Source organism: Haliotis rufescens, unplaced genomic scaffold (assembly GCF_023055435.1).
Source record: "Haliotis rufescens isolate VD_foot unplaced genomic scaffold, xgHalRufe1.0.p SCAF_14, whole genome shotgun sequence".
Classification (NCBI taxonomy): Eukaryota; Metazoa; Mollusca; class Gastropoda; order Lepetellida; family Haliotidae; genus Haliotis; species Haliotis rufescens.
In genome coordinates this window covers 31,071,103-31,090,955 of record NW_025963824.1, presented here as the reverse complement: position 1 = coordinate 31,090,955, position 19,853 = coordinate 31,071,103, and the positions used below count along the sequence as shown (strand labels likewise).

Genomic DNA, 19,853 nt, shown 5'->3' with positions numbered 1-19,853 from the left:
ATATATATATATAATAAAATAATAAAGTCCACGTTAGTCCATCATCTTCTTTATATCAGTTTCATACATAGTACTTTCGCTGTCTCATGACAGCTCTTCAGTCATGAAGTTCACTGAAGAGCTGTCATGAGACAGCGAAAGTACTATGTATGAAACTGATATAAAGAAGATGATGGACTAACGTGGACTTTATTATTTCATTATATATTACATGTACACCGAGTGAACATTTACCTCATTTTTGTATATATATATATATATATATATATGTATGTATGTATGTATGTATGTATGTATGTATGTATGTATGTATGTATGTATGTTAATTATATAATATATATATATACTCTTGAAAATCACATTCGTGAAACCGGTTGAGTAAAGTGTACAGGTTATTTTTGGACTTTTGTATTTTATCTATCTATAAAATATATATAATTATTATAATGTGTGTGTAATCTACAGGTCTGCTCTGTTAAAAGTTAAATGTATGTCCGACAGTTTCATGATAAAAGGCATTGCGGCAGATTGGGACAACTACCCGGTTTAATTGACCGTTCGTCATTAGTGTCTAACCCTGGGATATATCGCGACATGCCGCTGTCACTTAACAACGCGGCATCACGACAACGAACATGTGTGTGGAACTTCGCCAAAGTCGCTCACAGAAAGCGTCACTACAGCTTATGTAGAGTTGATTGTGTGGAAGATTGAGTGACGGCAGGGGTCGCACACCTTTGTTCGGACAACTTACGTGTTAGATAACGTCAGTCTTGTGTGTGTGCCCAATTGGCTTGTAAATGCAAGCAAGGAAACCGTGACATTAAATGACATTAAATGTCGCACTCATTACTTCTAAAAACGAACTCTTCTCTGTACATGATTTTCCGCTGCAATGTCCGTTCTACTGACGTAAAAGTTGGTCTTTAGAATGGAGCTATTTCTAAACCATTGATTTATTATTTTATTAAAAGGTTATGATTCTTGTTGAGTGAAATGTTATGCCGAGGGTGCCATGAGGAAAATATATATATGAAGGGTTGAGTCGGTATTCAATATCACATGAACAGTTTAATCATTGTAGGTTATTCCATTAAGTAAAAGTTTAACTGGCTTCACGCATCATTCTCAGGCCAAAAGTACCTATCGTTGTGGATTGTGGGTGGACATATTGATTTCTACTTGCTTAAGTCACTCATCTTATAGGGGCGGTCGGGTAGCCTAGTGGTTAAAGCGTTCGCTCGTCATGCCGAACACCCGGGTTCGATTCCCGACATGGGTACAATGTGTGAAGCCCATTTCTGGTGTCCCCCGCCGTGATATTGCTGGAATATTGCAAAAAGCGGCGTAAAACCATACTCACTCACTCACTCACTCATCTTATCATATATAAAATTCTTTACATGGAATATATACGCTGTCAAAGCCTTCGGTAGATTACTTTTTATAGAAGACATTAATTCATTAAACTTAAATATATCTGGAAATTGATACGATGATGGATGTAGGTATGCAATTCGTGTTTTTTTTATAAAATGGACGAAAAAGAACATGATACTCATCTCCTATTAGCTGTCAATTACACATTCTACATAATCTAATTTCCTTTGGGATTCTTGAATATATTCCCGTTTCAATGTTTATTTCATGTGATGAGCATCTGAATCTAGAAAATGAAATTCTATATTTTTACAAGAATGTTGCAAAAGATATTCTGCAGTTATGAAATGTGTTATAAACGTGTAAACTAAAGTACTGGCATTTTGACGATAAAGAAACAATACCACTTTTGTATGTACGCATCAATGAGCCTTTGCGTATACAATTTAACAAAATGTTCAAGACAGTCTACATTTTGACTTTACCAAGCCTAGCCTAAGCCTAAATCATTAGCAAGCTTTTTATCTGACGAAACCTAGTTTTTTGCTTTCCGTTTTTGTCATACGATACCATCATTTCAGAACACTTTCTTGGGTATCTATCATTTAGCATCCATAATAACCTTAACCGATACTTTATGACTTTAGTTTATGACTTTACGCATCATTTGCGACCATATGTTGACACGTCAATTATCTCCGAGTCTGTATCGCCATCAATACGCACAAGACTTGAGCCCTATAGCTATGACGTCAAAGTTGCAATCAGAGTTAGCACCCTATTATTTCCCCCATTGATTGTATGCAGTGTGTGAATTGTGCCGACACTAATGTTTTTGATTGGTGCTGCCTCCCTGCATGACCCCGAGATAAAGTAAATAATCGTATATGTTCTGACACACACCCGGCGTTATAGTCCTTGTGATCGGGGCAAGAGCAGACGTGGTATAAATGATTACATTATTTGTCACATAAGCCATTGCAGAAAGACATCTCGAAGGCGCCTTGTAATTTGTATTTAGATTTGATTTAATTCATTTATATTTTTAGGGGGCGGGGTAGTTTAATAGTGGACTGGGATTTTTCTGGACATGGCCGTCATTAGAGCAAAAATAATTCTATAAGCATATCATTTGACCATTGGGACATATAGTAAACTACGGTTATAACGAACTCAAAGGGACTACTAATTTTAGTTCGTTATAACCGTAGTTCGTTATAAGTACATATACAGCATAATTACAGCAAGTAGTCGGGACCAAAACGTAAGTTCGTTATATCCGTCAGTTCGTTATAAGCGTGTTCGTTATAACCGTAGTTTACTGTACTATCTTTCACACCATAGTGTATCGCTACAAAGGCTACGTCGAGGCGTGATGAAGATGGTTTCAGTTGGTGCAGCAGGTACGACAACGGCACATTTCGTTTACATCAGGGCTTTTTATATAATTAAAAACTGGTCTGCAACTGAAAAAACGCTATAGAAATTGGTATCTGAATACGAATAAGCGATGTCTAATTTGCATGTAATTGTGTTGTTAAGCTTTTTCATATACAGGAATCGCAGAACACAAACACTCCTGAAGATTCCTTTACACACGCACGGGGCTAATGCTGTAGAGTTGATGACCGCCAAACACGCACGCATGAAATCTCTTATTGTTAAATCTATGAACAAAGACACACAAAATTAAAAAAAGTAGGTGAAATATTTTGACGAATCCACACACGAGTTTGATGTAACGCCCCTTTAAAATTGAATGCTCCAATCTTTGACGTTTACCGCTTTGGTGAAACCAACAAGAACGGTATGGTGCTAACCAAGAATGATAATCTGAGCGGATCCTGTCACGGTTACGGTATATAACTCTACAGAACGAAATACGAAGTCTTAAACTTGCCAAGGCGATGCCCCGTTTGCGACATGCTTGCCGTAAAAGGCGACTATGCCTGTCGTAAGAGACGACTAACGGGATCGGGTGGTCAGGCTCGCTGACTTGGTTGATGCATTTCATCGTATCCCAGTTGCGTGGATCGATGTTCAAGATGTCAAACACTAGATTGCCTGGTCCAGACTAGATTATTTATAGACCGCCGTCATATAGTTGAAATTTTGCTGAGTGCGGCGTTAAACAACTAACAAACAAACAAACTTGACTAACTCGGCAATGTGTTGCGTTGTCTCAGTGGCGGTCAAGCGCACAAGATTCGTGTGGGAGTCTGACAGTCAATTTGTCATTGTCAATTCCTGGAAATAGATTTTAAGAACGATGATTGCCTTACGTAGAAAGGTCTCTTATTTCAAAGTAGATATGGTAACGAATCCACTGAGTTATTTGCCTGATTATAATATAAGGTCCAATGACATTGTCAATTATTATTGACCATCCATAAGGGCAATATCAGTTACTTTTGTCCATATAACATGATATGGCCCGAATTGTGGTCAATAATTGTTTTATCATATAATGTAAAAAATGAGTTGAGAATTGCCTCTTGTTCTTTTTGCAAATGACGTCGAGATGCGCACTCATATTCCTTGGAGATGCTCGCTGATTGGTTGAAACATTCGCTCCTTTGCGTCTATTGGTTTATTCACGCAAGGAGGACACCTTTGATCGCTTCACGACAGCGGTGGACTTATTGCAGGCCATGTGACCCTTTCTCAGCCACCGATTAATACAGAAAATACACATTTAATTTGTAAATGTTATAATGCGCTTATTTCCGGACCACACTGATGCATGCTCAAACCGCTAAATGGTCACTGGATCAGTATACTAACCCGGAGACGTCATATCAAAAGATGGTACTTGTTGTTACCCTGCCTTGCGCTCGGAGTAATGATTGTTGTTTAACGCCGCACTCAGCAATATTCCAGCTATATGACGGCGTGACAGAAGAACCCGATGTGATGTAGGTCTTTTTTTAACTCTCAAGCACTGTGTTCACAAAATCCACGATCACTCTGCCATATTTAATATAAATTGTCACTGCAAGAGAATATCAAGCCTAGATTTTCAGCCGAAACAGATTCCTCTGCGAACAGGGCAAATAGTTGTGTGTATTATATGAATAGACCACTGAAAATCAGTGATGACACCATGTGTTCGCAAAAAGGGTTAGCATGTCCTGCCCTATCGGCAGAACCCTGCATTCATACAATTATCGTAAAAAAGTAAGTATTTTTGCCTGACGCAGCACAGCAGTACTCCTTCCATGCGACGTCAGCCTGTAAAACAAACCAGACAATCAAGTGATCAGTGAACCAGAAAATCCAGTGATACGAGAGTACCATTACTGATTTTGTTGAAACTAATAAAAACGGAATGTTAATTTTTTTAATTACGTCTGCTGTGTACAAGTGCAGAGATTAGGGACGCAAATCTGGTGCCTTGGACGACTAAATAGTTCATAATCACACGAGAAGTACAGCGGAATGTTAAAACCATACCAGTCATTCTATCACACGACTATTTGAGCCCATTGTATCGTCATACCGGATCCGAACTGGCCAACTTCGGATCGTGTTCAGGCAATGTGATGACAATCACAAGTGCAAGACATTAATTAACTGACTGCGATGTTTCAAATTGTTCGCGACTACTTCCAATCAGGTTGGGTGGTCCTTATCCTTGTATAGGTACTTGAGAAGCATTCGAGAGACACTTGATAGATTTCCTCGAGAGATGTAGAAAGACAAGGAGACACCTTTGAGAGGGATGCTGATCTTATCAACACTGATAGGAATATTCTGGAGTTGATGATACTGACTGCTTGTCATACGCATGATAGTATCGACAATTTCACGAAACTAGCATTGGTAAGATTTGTTTCAACAAAGGTGCATGAAATATTGTGTCTGGGATTCTTTCCACCAAGATTTCAAAGAGCATCATACGACTCTTGCTCAGAAGGTGTTTGTTCAAGGTTACAACATTCAAGGCCTCAGTAAAGGTTTCAATATGTTTTGTGGTAGACATGTGGAGGACACAATCTCATTAAAATCAGATCTTAGTTCTCGCTATGCTAAACAAAGATCTGAGGACATCCCATTAAGGGTCACGTCAGAACGACCTTTCATCCAACCAATCAGGGCGTCGCTTACCAGATCATGAAAGTGACAGTCGGAATGTGTTTTCTAATTATGCAACCACGATATATTTAACACGGGGTATTCCGAACGAAGGTTACGGTTTTTATTATATCCATACAATCTAGGCCATCCAAAAGCGATTCCAGAATGTTCTTCTTATCAGTTTTAATTTTTTCAAATCGAAAATACGTCAAATTATGTTTCGAAGCGTAGTCGCCAGTTTGAAACTAGTGTCGTAAAGCTGCCTTCTGATTGGCTAATGTCGATTTCTTGTCAGTCATTTCATTTGTCGGTCAAAATTCACGAAAGGTCGTTCTGACGTGACGTGTAATGGCATGTCCTCAGATCTTTGTTAAGCGGTAGCGAAAACTAAGATCTGATTTTAATGACATTGGTTGAGGACATTTGAATTCCAAATTTGACGCATCAGTGACAAAAATTATGTCCAATGCAATTCCCTATTTTGACTTGTAACACATGTTCTCATGGTTTTTTAGATGAACAGTTGACTTGCCCTTGCAAGTGTTTGTGATGGATGCCACCGGTGGGGCAGTATACGCTAGCCTTTTCGCGAACACCTAGTATCATTACTATTTGATTGTGATTCATAAACACATGCTCATGATATAATCGTACAATCGACTATTGAATTTCTATTGAATATTGAAAGGGTTTTGTCGCTTTATTCACACTAGGTCTGATCTCGGTATCTTGATCTCAAGTTGAGTTTGATGTTGAACCAAAGGTGGAACAAGTGATATAACCAGTTGAACATTGAGACCGAGTTCCCTCTTACATCATTGACAGCCCCTCATGTCCAGTGTGTGTGTGTTGTTTAACGCCGCACTCATGAGCCTACGTAGGCGTTAGCACGTGTGCCTGGGCTGGTGGGTATTGACAGAGTCTACTTTGTGGTACACTTGAGACTATATACATTTATGATTTACTAGTGGTATATCTGGTGTTATTAAATACACCCAATGAGGACACAGGGGCGGTCGGGGAGCCGATTGGTTAAAGTATTCGCTCGTCACGACGACGACCCGGGGTCGATTCTCCACAAGAGTAAAATGTGTAAAGCCCATTTCTGGTGGCCTCCACTGCGATATAACTGGAATCGCGACAAGCGGCGTAAAACTATACTCACAATCACACGTGGAGCCCAGTCGTCTAAGACGCCGCAATTCGATATGTAGAGTTGCGTCCCTTGGGAACGCCAGACACCTATAACTGTCGGGTCCGAATCCATGTTCGCCCTGAATATGTTTGTAGGTTTGTCCACACCCCACTTTCGCTTCACCAAAGTAAACGTCTGAGACACGCCTTCATATAACTGGAATACTGTTCAAAGCGGCGTTAAACTACACTCACTCACTTACTCACTATCCATTCTCTTTCTTACACATGCGTGTCCCTTCTATTCAAAACCGAAAACACGGGTGGCCCAGTCCTTTGAGGCGCTGCGATTCGCTGTGCGAGTTGCGTCCCTTGGGCACGCCAGAAACCTATGATTGTGGGTTGGAATCCCGGTTCGCCCCGATTATATTTCTAGGTTTGTCAGCATCATACCCGTGCTCGTGGGTTTCACCAAAGTGGTAAACGTCTGAGACCTGCATCACTTCGGGCTTTCCTCCCGCATGAAGCTGACACGCCGTGATATAACTGGAATACTGTTAAAAGCGGCGTTAAACCCAACTCACTCACTCACACACTCTATTGAAATACATGATCATTTATTACACGTCATCTCGCCCACGCGACCAGTCTACTCGCCCAGTGACCCATGCCGCCTCTTAGGTGCACCAGGATCCGACGATCGCCTGTTAGGATCCACAATTCGCCCGATTATAGCCGTAAGTTTGTCAGTCAACTAGAGTATATTGTCTACCATTGTCGACCATCACCTTTGGCATTAGGTCACAGACTTAGTCAATATACTGTTTTAATTGTTTAATAGGCATTACTTAGAAGTTGAAGGATGACAAAGTAGACACAATTTTTGGAAAACAACAGTTCTTAGTTACTCTAAACGCAACGTGTCGGTATAAATCCTTATACCGTTGTCAAACGTCGCCTTCAATTGTCCTTATTGACAAAATGCAGGTCAAACACTTGCGTCTACTTTAATGATGATATACCCTAGAACATACTACAGTAAGATGAAAATACAGTAAGCTACGGTTATAACGAAGTCAAAGGGTCCACTAATTTTAGTTCGTTATAACCGTAGTTCGTTATAAGCATATATACATCAACTACAGCAAATAGTCGGGACCACAAAAGTAAGTTCGTTATATCCGTCAGTTCGTTATAAGCGTGTTCGCTATAACCGTAGTTTACTGTACTGCTATGCAATTACATAAATCTTTAATTAAATAAACATAGCATTACATAGCATATTACATACACGGTGCAATCATACATTAATTTATATTTGTTAGGACAGAGCACAAGTCTATGTCAGCTTAATTGAGGTTAAACATGTATCAAATGATGGCTGTCATTATATAAACTACACGTATCTATGAATATGGCTTGAAAACGGTAAAAGGATCGGTACCAAAACGTCGCCTTTACAATAATTAAAGAAGCTGTTTTCCATAAATTGTGTCTACTTTGCAATATAGTGTTTCCTAGAAATTGAGGCCTTTGAGAACTGCCACGCGATCGTGACAAGTCACGCACCACCTACAGGATGGTTTATTGCGAGCATCTGGCCATGCAATGCTGACGTCATCTGTGGGTTAGATTACAAAATGAGGGTCAGCTTGTCTCCTCTCATGACAAGCAGGGCAGGAGACGCGATGTTCAATATCAAGCTGATACAACATCGTTGAAAAAGTAGGTTCGTTCTCACAAATCCTTATGGTGATTTAGAAACTAATATACAGTTTATGTATATGTATATAATAAGCGCATCGACAGAAAAAAATGCTCTTAACTTTAAGCATAATGATGTATTTGTACAAGCTTTCGTTAATACGGATCTAATCCGTGCTTTATTGGTAGAGCCTCCGTTTGGAGAGCGGAAGGTTCGATCCCCAGCCGCGTCATACCAAAAGACATTAAAAAATGGTACTTGATGTTACCCTGCCTGGCGCTCGGGATTAAGGGCCTGAAACAAGGACTGGTCGGCTCTGAGTCAGTGTACTGTGTCTGAGTGGGGTATTCATGTTAAACTGCGGTATGGTATCTTAGTGAGCTAGCACTATAAATCGGCATCAGTCCGGACTAGTACAAGCAGCCACACACACACACACGTGCATGCACGTCGCTATGAACGTGTGATAATCTTGGACGCGACGTTAAACCCCATTTCACCTCACCTCACCTTCGTTAATTCGGTCAATAGTTCAATGAAATAACCGTTTCCATTTGCCGATTGATGCACTTGTCACGTGGTTGATAGTAACCCCTCTCTGACGTTCATGGGCGACCTTGACCTTGAATAAAATGTTGTTTTTCAAATGCTCTGCTCTGCCCTTGCCCAGCCATCTGAGACGCCGCAGTTTGCTGTGCAGAGCTTCAATCTTCAGGCGCGCCAGTATTTTCACTCCAGATAATCCTACCTGTCTGCGCCAAGATCTGAAGTCACCTCCATAGAAGGTCACATCGGGTAAACCCAAATAGACCGCCCAATCAAATCAAAGGACGCGTGGGTTCCTGGGCGAATCAGATGTCAGCTTCCTAAAACAATATGGCTACATTTGTTTTACTGCCTCGATTCGGAAATGTCCATCTCTGCCAAAGAAAACCGCCCCCCAAAACAGACATACCTCCATAGTAACTATTCTGGGCATGCATACCATAGCACTCACAAACGACAAGATGTAGAATATAGCCATACTTTAATTGCGCGGCATTTTTTTTTAGATGTGAGAAGTATCGTATCGGAATAAAAATCTGATTTTCGTGAGATTGCCTACGAGCGTGGATGCTCACCCCTGTCTCGATCATTATCTGTTTGTCAGTTTGTGTGCCACGATTCGTCCTGAAAATGTTTGTCAGCACCATACCAGTACTCAGTACTTGGTTTCAGCCAAGTGGTAAACGTCTGAGGCCAACATCACTTCGTAATGTTATCGTTAATTTGGAATCATTTCGTTTGAAACGAAAGCGATACAACTTCAAAATACGTACCCTTTGATAAGGTGTGAGATGAGGTGAAATGGGGTTTAACGTCGCGTCCAAGATTATTGCACTTTATAGCGACGTACATGCACGTGTGTGTATGTGTGTGTGGCTCTTGCACTAGTCTGGATTGATGCCGATTTATAGTGTTAGCTCACTGAGATACCATGCCGCAGTTTAGCATCAATACCCCACTCAGACACAGTATACTGACTCCGAGCCGACAGGTCCTTGTTTTAGTACCATCATATTGTATGACGCTACGGGGATGGAACCCCGGACCTTCCGCTCTCCGGGCGGACGCTCTACCACTAGACCACGGAGGCGGTCTGTTGTTAAATGTTATCGTTAATTTGGAATCATTTCGTTTACAACTTTAAAATACGTACCCTTTGAGACAGTGGTCATGAATGATGCGGGACTACTGCCGTGAGTCCTTGAATAGCGATCATACTCATAAATCACTGTGGTGACACTGCCAAACATTTCCGACATTCGCATCCACATACGGAATATATTAGCGCAACAAATACATGGCATTGAACTTAATGAGAAGACTTTATAGGTTTATGCGTACATACATCACAGACATTGCCACCACATAATTAACTTCTCTTTAGTGTATTGCTAACTTATCTCTCAGTGTTGTGTTTACGACGTCTGATCAATCACATCTGACATATCGTCGTTATAATGAATCTCCCTGTACACCACATCGCAGTTATTACTCTACAGATGTCATATGTGCTGAACGGGCAATTTTGATTGGTCAATTCTCTGTATTTACCGTTCTTGATTCTGTGATCCCCACTGATGTTATTGGCTACAGCATCAAATCATCACCCCTGGCAAGGTGGTTCAATTTTTCTACATACAATCAGTTTTCTGAATGATTTAGTAGTGTGCGATTCCAACAGATCAATCGTTCGTATTTCTATGTTGTAAACTCGTTAGATCAGGTCGGATATTAGAATGGCACTCCCGAAGGGGTTTAGCGTATCCCTTGAAAAGGAGTTGGCTCATTTATATTATGAGAAGAGAAAAGGTGAAATGGATAGGTATTCACATACAGTGGAACCTGATTTATCGGGACGGGAGCTGAAACATGCGGATCAACAAGCGTCCGTAATAACGTGTCATGTTTACGGGGTGATGGGTATTTGTGCATATCTTCTGGGTTTTTTTTGTTTTTTTTGCTTGTTTGTTTTTTACGCCAAACTGAGCAATATCCCAGCTATGCGACGGTGGTATTTAAATAAACCCTGCTTCAGGAAATCCAATGATTGACATCATGAGCATCGATCTACGCAATTGAGATTCGATAAAAGTGTATCAACCGAGACAGCGAGCCTGACGACCCGATGCCATGAGTCACATCTCGCGAGAAATATGCTTTCCTGAAGACCAATTCGAACCCGGATCATCAAATGGGGAGGTAAACATGGGTTGCTGAAGAGAAATTCTAACCTGGATCGTCACGGGGGTCGTATACATGTAAGTGTTCCCGCCGGTATTTTTCAGAGAGGGCAGCTTCCGGAAGTGCAGGTAAACGAGCCTCCACTAATACACACAAAACATGAAGTGATCGCGAATGCTACCTTAATAATATTTATTACACGTGTCAAGGATGTGTTGATTACACGGGAAAAGAGAACATGAACTAAAACCGTTATAGTTCGTGTGATGAACATAACTGTAAAATAGTTATTGCTTCAACGCAGGTGTTCCCAAATTTTTTTAACACAGTGAAGACGTCATTGATGCCACGTCGTGCACGTGTCCTTCTTTAACAATCTAACTAATTAGTTTCGGATAAAATAATCAAAGCAACTATCAGCTACGTGTTTACCACATTCTGAGTAAAGTCAGCTTTGTGGTGTTAAGAATAACAAATTGGCGTTTTACTATAAAAAGGCTGAAAAATATTTTGTCGGAAGCCATGGCATCCATGGCAGTCGGTAAGTTAAGTAACTCTTCCCAGAAACGCTCTACCCAAATATGGTGATGGGTTTCCTGATTGACAACAATAGACTTTGGGAGTATAGGTATTCTCATGGGTACTAACTGCGCGACCTGTGAAGATCCGAGGTAAGATAGGTATTCAGCAACCCATGCTTGTCGTAGAAGACACTATGTTTGTCGTAAGAGATGACTTACGTGATCGGGTGGTCATGCACGGTAACTTGGTTGATGCATGTCATCGTATCCCAATTGCGTGGATCGATGCTCATGTTGTCAATCACTTGATTGTCTGGTCCAGACTCGATTATTTACAGACCGCCGTCACATAGCTGGAATATTGCTGAGTGCGGCCTTACACACAAAACAAACAAACAAACAAACAAACCTCGACAAGGAGTTTCACGCCTTCAAACTCTCACACACTTACTTCAATAACATAAAATGGTGCTACCTGATTGATAAGACGCGCTTACGCTTCTCGAGAATACCTCAGTCATTATATTACCTGGTAATATCATTGACTCAGTGGCTTCTTGATATGTTTGTCATCCCTAGTAAAAGATAGTACTTGTTGTTACCCTGTCTGGCGCTCGGCATTAAGGGGCTAAAGCAAGGACTGGTCGGCTCGGATTCAGTATACTGTGTCTGAGTGGGGTATTCATGTTAAACTGCGGCATAGTATCTCAGAGAGCTAGCACTTTAACTCGGCATCAATCCGGACTAGTATAAGCAGCCACACATACACACACACACGTACACACACACGCTATATAAGTGCAATAATCTTGGACGCGACGTTAAACCCCATTTCACCTCACCTCTCCTTGTCATCCCTAGTTTGCCCTTTAAGACCAAAATAATTTGAATGAGGTATTCTCGTTATCTCGCACACTATAAAATAGATCTCATATAAAGTCACTCCGAAGATATCGCCTTGTGGTACAATGCAATCTATCATTACCTCAGATCCTTTATGATAGTTATTATATAGGCACCTCTGAAATATCGCCAAGTAATACAGCGCGATCCGCTCTGTTTCTCGCAAGATTTAACATAGCCTTCAGAAAGTGGCTCTTTTCAAGTCTCGGCTTGTCCATAGGAATTACGATATCGTAGTGCTGCGACGTCTTTGGGTAAGTGGGCCCTGGTACAGACATTGAATTCCCCTCGTTGATATTTGTTTAATATCTCATTGAAAGCACAGCGCTCGTTAAGCAGACTGACATAAAGAACGAGTTTAATGAGGCCAGTCGTTTTCCGGCTGGAACATCTTCGTATGGATTACCCGAGTCGATGCTGGCAGGACGGTGTCAATACAATTAATGTATTGACAAATTAGACAAGGCACGTCCCAAGGAGAAGATGCGTCGGTGGCCTGTTTGCGTTAGACTTATCCGACACTTAGTACCGCCTAAATCTTGCAACATGTAACGTCACTCAACGCCCCGCGTCTACGGCGACTGAATCAGCCCGTGCATATTTAAAGTCATTCAGAATGTGTGTGTTTAACCGATTCCGTGCGGCTCTATAACACGAACGAGTCATTGTCGGATGCAATCGCTGAGGGCTACTTAATACTATCGACATATCTTTCGGAATAGGATGGAGGCTTACAGCCCGTCCTGCCACCCCCGCCTACGAACGATGGCCGAGAACGCTCATCTTATTTCTATCTACACATTAGATAGGAGAAGAAACACGATTGGAAATACACGCGGATGTGAGGACGTTCCCCTCGCCTGCCTGCGCATCTTTTAAAGTGCTTTTAGTCATTTAAAGGATATATACCGATTTGTGGCCTATAAATAGAAATGAGATGACTTTGTGGGTGGGGTTTTGCTGCAGTGATGACCATATAAGGATGCCTTACGTGGCATGGTGATGATTCTTCGTCTCACAATATGTCTTTTTTCATTATATATTTTGGGGAAAGTTTTCTAAACCTTTGACGGGAACATGTTACTTGATGCAATGCACAGGTATTTGCGTGGTTACAAGGTCTTATAGCATTTATGATATTCATTTTTCAATTATTTGTGTGAAATATGGTTCAAGTACTGCCATTCGACTTTCGCAACTCACAATATGTGGTTTAGTACTTCTACATTTAATGAAGACTTTTATTCTTTCCATGAGACAAAAAACATCTTTTAAATAGTAGTCAACGTTAATATAAAAACAATTCTGTAATTGCCATCGCTCCAATATGCAAAGCAATATTTCCAACTTACAAATAAATGCCACCGCTCATTTTGGTAAATGCTAAATCAGAAAGATAATGATGCAAATTTGACATCTATCGATAAAAATTGTGTCAATGTTGTAATGATAATTTAAACACAGATATGAGTGAACAAGAAATTGTATGCGACGTCAAACTACCAAACAATAACAAGGCAGGGGTATCACTATCAATGAATATATTACATCTTCAGTGCCAATATTGTTACCATAACCAGACTATTCAATCCTATATTTGCTACTGGCATGTTTCCCGAAGAATGGTTAAACGGAATTATTCGTCCGATCTGCAAAGGCAAAGGAAGTACAGATCCTGGAAACTTTCGGCCAGGAAGTCTTTTAAGTTGCCTCCAAAAATGATTTACCTCAGTTCTTAATAAAATGTAACTTAATTATGTTGAAACTCTGTCAGAATCACAAGCGGGTTTAAGACATGGCTATTCTAAAAGTAAGGAAGAGAATTTATGGATGTCAACTTCTTTATTATGAGGAACACAACGCTTACACAACGGAGTACATCATCTGATGAAAGAGGAAGCATGGACTCCAAAACGTTATGTTCCTCATAAAAAAGAAGTTGACATCCATAAATTCTCTTCCTTGTGTGTACACTTCTAAATGCCTTTCAAAGACCTATTCTAAAAGTGATCATGTTTATTCCTTGGATGCAAATATTGATTTACTAATAAACAGAAAGTAAAAAATGTAGTCATTCCTTGTGGTTTCATTGATTTATAAAAAGCTTTTGACAATGTTTGGCGTATAGGTTCTTGGAACAAATATTAGCACAACTTACTGATGGGAAACTCATTGGTAATATTGTTAATACCAGTATATACGATGGTACTAAATCATGTGTGTGGACAAACGTTATATTCCGAACAATTCCCTAGTCTTGTTAGTGTCCGTCGGGAGAAAAATTTGTCTCACATGTTGTTGCGAAATGATCTGGAACCATTTTTATATTCTCAAAACTGCCCTTGTGTTTTTATTCCAGCTAAGTCACTAAATTGTCTTTTTAGATCTCTTCATTCCTTTGTTCGAATTACAATGTGCAGATGATACTGTTGTGTTAGTTTTTAATCATCAAAATTTGCTTAATATGTTTAATATGTTTCCATTTTTCTCTAAACAAATCGAGGTGGTATATCAATACTAAAATCTAAAAATTAACACAGGAAGATTTTCATCTGTTTCGAAATGCCTAAGGATTTGCCCATTCTGTGACATTGTTGTCGAAGACGAATACCAGTTTCTGTTTATTTGCGCTACGAAAATCTAAGAAACAAGTACTTACCGCAGTGGGCTTTATCTCATTTTAATGCTAGAAGATTGTCTTCATTACTGTCCTGCAAGGATACTCTAAAAAATTGGCCTGTACATACATCATGCGTTTTGTTACCATGTGAATTGTTACCTTGACTTTGTATGTTATACATATGTTATGTAACTCCGTTGTATATGGGCCTGTTGCCTTTCATACAATAACGAATTGAACTGAATTGAATACTGGTATAACAAAAAATGTAGTTTTTGGTGGAACAAGAGACATGGGTAAACAAATACAGTAAACTACGGTTATAACGAACACGCTTATAACGAACTGACGGATATAACGAACTTACTTTTTGGTCCCGACTACTTGCTGTAGTCATGCTGTTTAGTACTTATAACGAACTACGGTTATAACGAACTAAAATAAGTAGTCCCTTTGAGTTCGTTATAACCGTAGTTTACTGTATTGGAATCGAATATGTTAACGATTATAAATGTCTTGGAAACCACTCTACAAACAGTAACTCTTTTAAACCTCTGTAAAAGCAAAGTATGAATCTGCCACTAAAACCTTGTACTTTGTGTCACGTGGAAGTTTTTTGTTGTTTTTTAAATATTTTTTAAATTTATTTTTCAATGCAGTAGACATAACTGTAACATTGGTACATGAGGTATATACGTGTAGCAATTCATAGAATCTTAAAACATGATCAGATATGGGTATGTACATATATTGGATTGACTGATAGATTATATTAGGTAGGCTGATAATTCCGTCCATTTTCTGTCGAAATTATTAATACTACTATTTTTCATTGGGACAACTTTTTCTATTTTACATACATCTTTCAATATTTTTATGAAGAAAGGAAAGGATATGGAGTTTTCTCAATGCTTGACTGGTGAATGTATTTTTTGGAAGAAGAATTATATGGTTGAAAAGATAGTTGTTTTTGTTGTAACAAAATAACTTATCCAGAATGGTAATATGAATATCACATGAAAGTGTGTCACGTAGAAGTTGATAATTCAATCTATCAATAAAATGTCATCTATATGTCTTCGATGCTATGGTAAAACCAATTTTATTATATGGTTGTGATTTCTGGGGTTTTGAAAACTGTGAACAAATTGAATCTGTTCATGTTCATTTTTTACGTAAATTACTCCCCATTATGAAAACTACACCCTTATACGTAATATATGGAACACTCTGACGATTACCTTCAAATAACACTGAGGTATGGTTTGGGGTTTAGCTTGTATCTGGCGAAGAACAAAAGTTATCTTTATACAATGTTATGTAATGAAGTTTGTACAAATAATAGCTGTCATAAATGGATAAAATGTTTGGAAAGTATAAATTTAATGAAACGAGTTATAGTTTTAATTAAGCCAACACATTTTTCTCCCTAATGCCCTAATCTATAATTTCTTAAAGATTATCTGATATAGAAACATGGAATGCAGAGATTACAAGTTCTTCCAGAGGTATCACATAACGCATATATAAACTTGAACTCGTTCTTGAAAATTCTCTATAATTTTCCCCTTCTCTTTGATTGTTCATTTTCTCTTGTTCAGAACCCCATGTCATCATTGACCTATTGAATTCAGTTGGTGCCACACAATTCCCCTCAATGAACTTTGTTGGTGATGGATAATGACTACATTTTTCTTTGTCCTTTTCAAAACACCAACGGAATTTTTTGGGTTTTTTTAAATTCACATGTTAAAAACCCAAATATTCTTAAATCTAAAGATTTTTTAAATTGTGTAAAAAGTGTTATAAAACACTTTACATTCTGTGATGTCATTTTGAAATTGTAAAAACCTTCACGTCAACGATCCCACCATCGTATGTATATGTTCTGTGGAAAAATGTTCCTCATATGCCGAGTATCCCGACCCGAGTGTAAATAAAGTTCTGCCCTGTTCTGTAAGCTAAATATGATTCTGAGATTAACAGGCGATAATCAATGATAACGCCCACACTGCTTCCCAAGCTAAGTCGATCAGCAGGATATATTAAGAATAAATTCTGATTAGATTTATAACGTGAGTTTACCGACATAATTACTACAGAGCTTCCTGGCTATACTGAATGTTGACATATTAACAATCAACCACTATCCTACCAGAGTCGACATTGGCGTCACAGATACCGTCCACATCAAATGTCTTTGAAGTCGTTTTACTTTATTGCCGTTAACCTCGGTCAGTTCCCAAGGTCAAGGACAACGCCGGATGTCTGGCGATTGTGTTGCTTTGATGGTGTGGCTGTCTGAGGTCGTCACATAGTCACTGAAGACTGTGAGATTTGCATTTGTCTCTGTTCCACTTCATCTTCCCCGAGACCGTCTTTATTCAGCTACATATTTCAAGTGATAAAGGTATTCAAGCTGGACTACATCTTGTCTTGTCTACTTCTGATTTGGTCTACCTCTATTCTGGCTGTGTCTAGTCTGGTATAGGACTAGCCTGATCTAGGCTAGTCTGGTTTACGTCTCGTCCGGAGGGGCGTTGTGATAGTAGCTAAAGCGTTCGCTCGTCACGCTGAAGACCCGGGTTCTATTTCCCACATGGGTATATTGCTTGAAGCTCATTTCTTGTGTCCCCCGCCGTGATATTGCTGGAATATTGCTACAGGCGGGATAAAACCATACACACTCACTCACTCACTCTAGTCTGGTTTACGTCTAGTCTGATGAACATCTATCCTGGTAAATGAGTGAGTGATTGAGTTGTGTTTAACGCCGCTTTTAACATTATTTCAGTTATATCGCGGCGTATGAGTGAGTGAGTGAGTTTGGTTTTACGCCGCTTTTAGCAATATTCCAGCAATATCACGGCGGGGGACACCAGAAATGGGCTTCACACATTGTACCCATGTCGGGAATCGAACCCGGGTCCTCGGCGTGACGAGCGAACGCTTTAACCACTAGGCTACCCGACCGCCCCTCGCGGCTTATGAGCTTAATGTAGGAGGAAAGCCAGAAGTGATGCAGGTCTGAGACGTTTACCACTAAGGTGAAACCCACGAGCACGGGTATGGTGCTGACAAACCTAGAAACATAATCAGGGCGAACCGGGACTCGAACCCACAATCATAGGTTCCTGGCGTGCCCAAGGGACGCAACTCTACACAACGATTTGTGGCCCTTATACGACTGAACTACCCGTGTGTCCTATAAGCTTATCCACCTATTCTATTGTATAGCCTTTGACATCCAGATTTCACTGTGGAGAGTTGCGTCCCTTTGGTGCGAGAAACGGTTCAGCCTCGGTTTAAGATGAAGTGAACATATGATTCGACATTAAGTTCGTATTTGAAAAGCGTGTATGTTCTCATTTTATTTCCATTACGTTGTCCTCCGTCATGGCAAAGGTCGGTTGACAACTTCTCCATATTGATGTTGACTGACTTGTGCCTTACAAGTTCAAATTGGCTGTCCGAAATTAAGTATCCAACTGAAATATGGATGTTTAGTTCATCAAACATACTTAGTATAGTATAATTATGTCCACGAGCACGGAACCTCACAGACCGACCATTCAACTGGTTTACTTCTGCTGAGAAACAGATAATTACATGGCCATAGATTACCGAGTTGCTATTTGATCCGTTTAAATGTCTAAACTATCCCCAAAAAGAAAGTTAATTCCAATAGACAACAGTTCCCGAACTCTCTCCCTGCTACCGATCGTATCTGTTGTTGGTTCGGGGGTAGTAATAACATACCCAGGGGACGTAGCCCAAGGGCAGATAACTCTATTGATCTCAATATAGGTCGTGACTGGTGTTGGCGGTAACAAGTTTATCAGATCGCGTGCGTGACGCAGTGTCCTCGCTCTGAAGCCCAAATCAGTCACGCCATCTTGAGGACGATCCTAACGCAAATTGCGGTTTCTCCGTTCAGTGCTTGTGAGGTGCTGCGATCGAAGCTGCGTCATGTCCTGTCTCGCGAGACCATGTCATATATGCGGCAAAGTTTCCTTCGCATCACTATATAAATCATTTAACTCATTGATCTTTTCATCGAATGAAATTACAAGTTACATCGTATTACCATCACCACATCCCCCGGAGGAAATCTAAATATGGATTGCCAAAACGTCACGGTCACTCTGTGTGAATTCAGCACGAGGACGTCCAAGGGAGCTCTTGAAGCGACGTTGTCCATTTTCCTGCTTAAGCTCGAATTCCAATGCAATAATAGTAATGATAATTGTTACGTGTCGATTCCAAAATGGAAATATGTTAACCCAGAAATATATTTGTTGCCGAAACTGCGGATGTACGTGAAATTCAGGACCCGTTCCACAAAGCCATCGTAGCGATAAGGTGATCGTAACTCCCATACTTTAACATAGACTTACGACAGTCATAGCGATAAGGTGATCGTAACTCCCATACTTTAACATAGACTTACGACAGTCATAGCGATAAGGTGATCGTAACTCCCATACTTTAACATAGACTTACGACAGTCATAGCGATAAGGTGATCGTAACTCCCATACTTTAACATAGACTTACGACAGTCATAGCGATAAGGTGATCGTAACTCCCGTACTTTAACATAGACTTACGACAGTCATAGCGATAAGGTGATCGTAACTCCCATACTTTAACATAGACTTACGACACTCGTAGAGCTAAGGTGATGGTAACTCCCATACTTTAACATAGACTTACGACAGTCGTAGTGCTAAGGTGATGGTAACTCCCATACTTTAACATAGACTTACGACAGTCGTAGTGCTAAG

The 19,853-nt window shown here is 40.0% G+C and overlaps 1 protein-coding gene across 1 annotated transcript in view; it reads left to right on the top strand.

Moving 5' to 3' along the window:
• Window positions 1-19,853, top strand: part of LOC124143337 (corticotropin-releasing factor-binding protein-like) — a 72,895-nt gene that overhangs the window by 905 nt on the left and 52,137 nt on the right. The window lies entirely within an intron of this gene.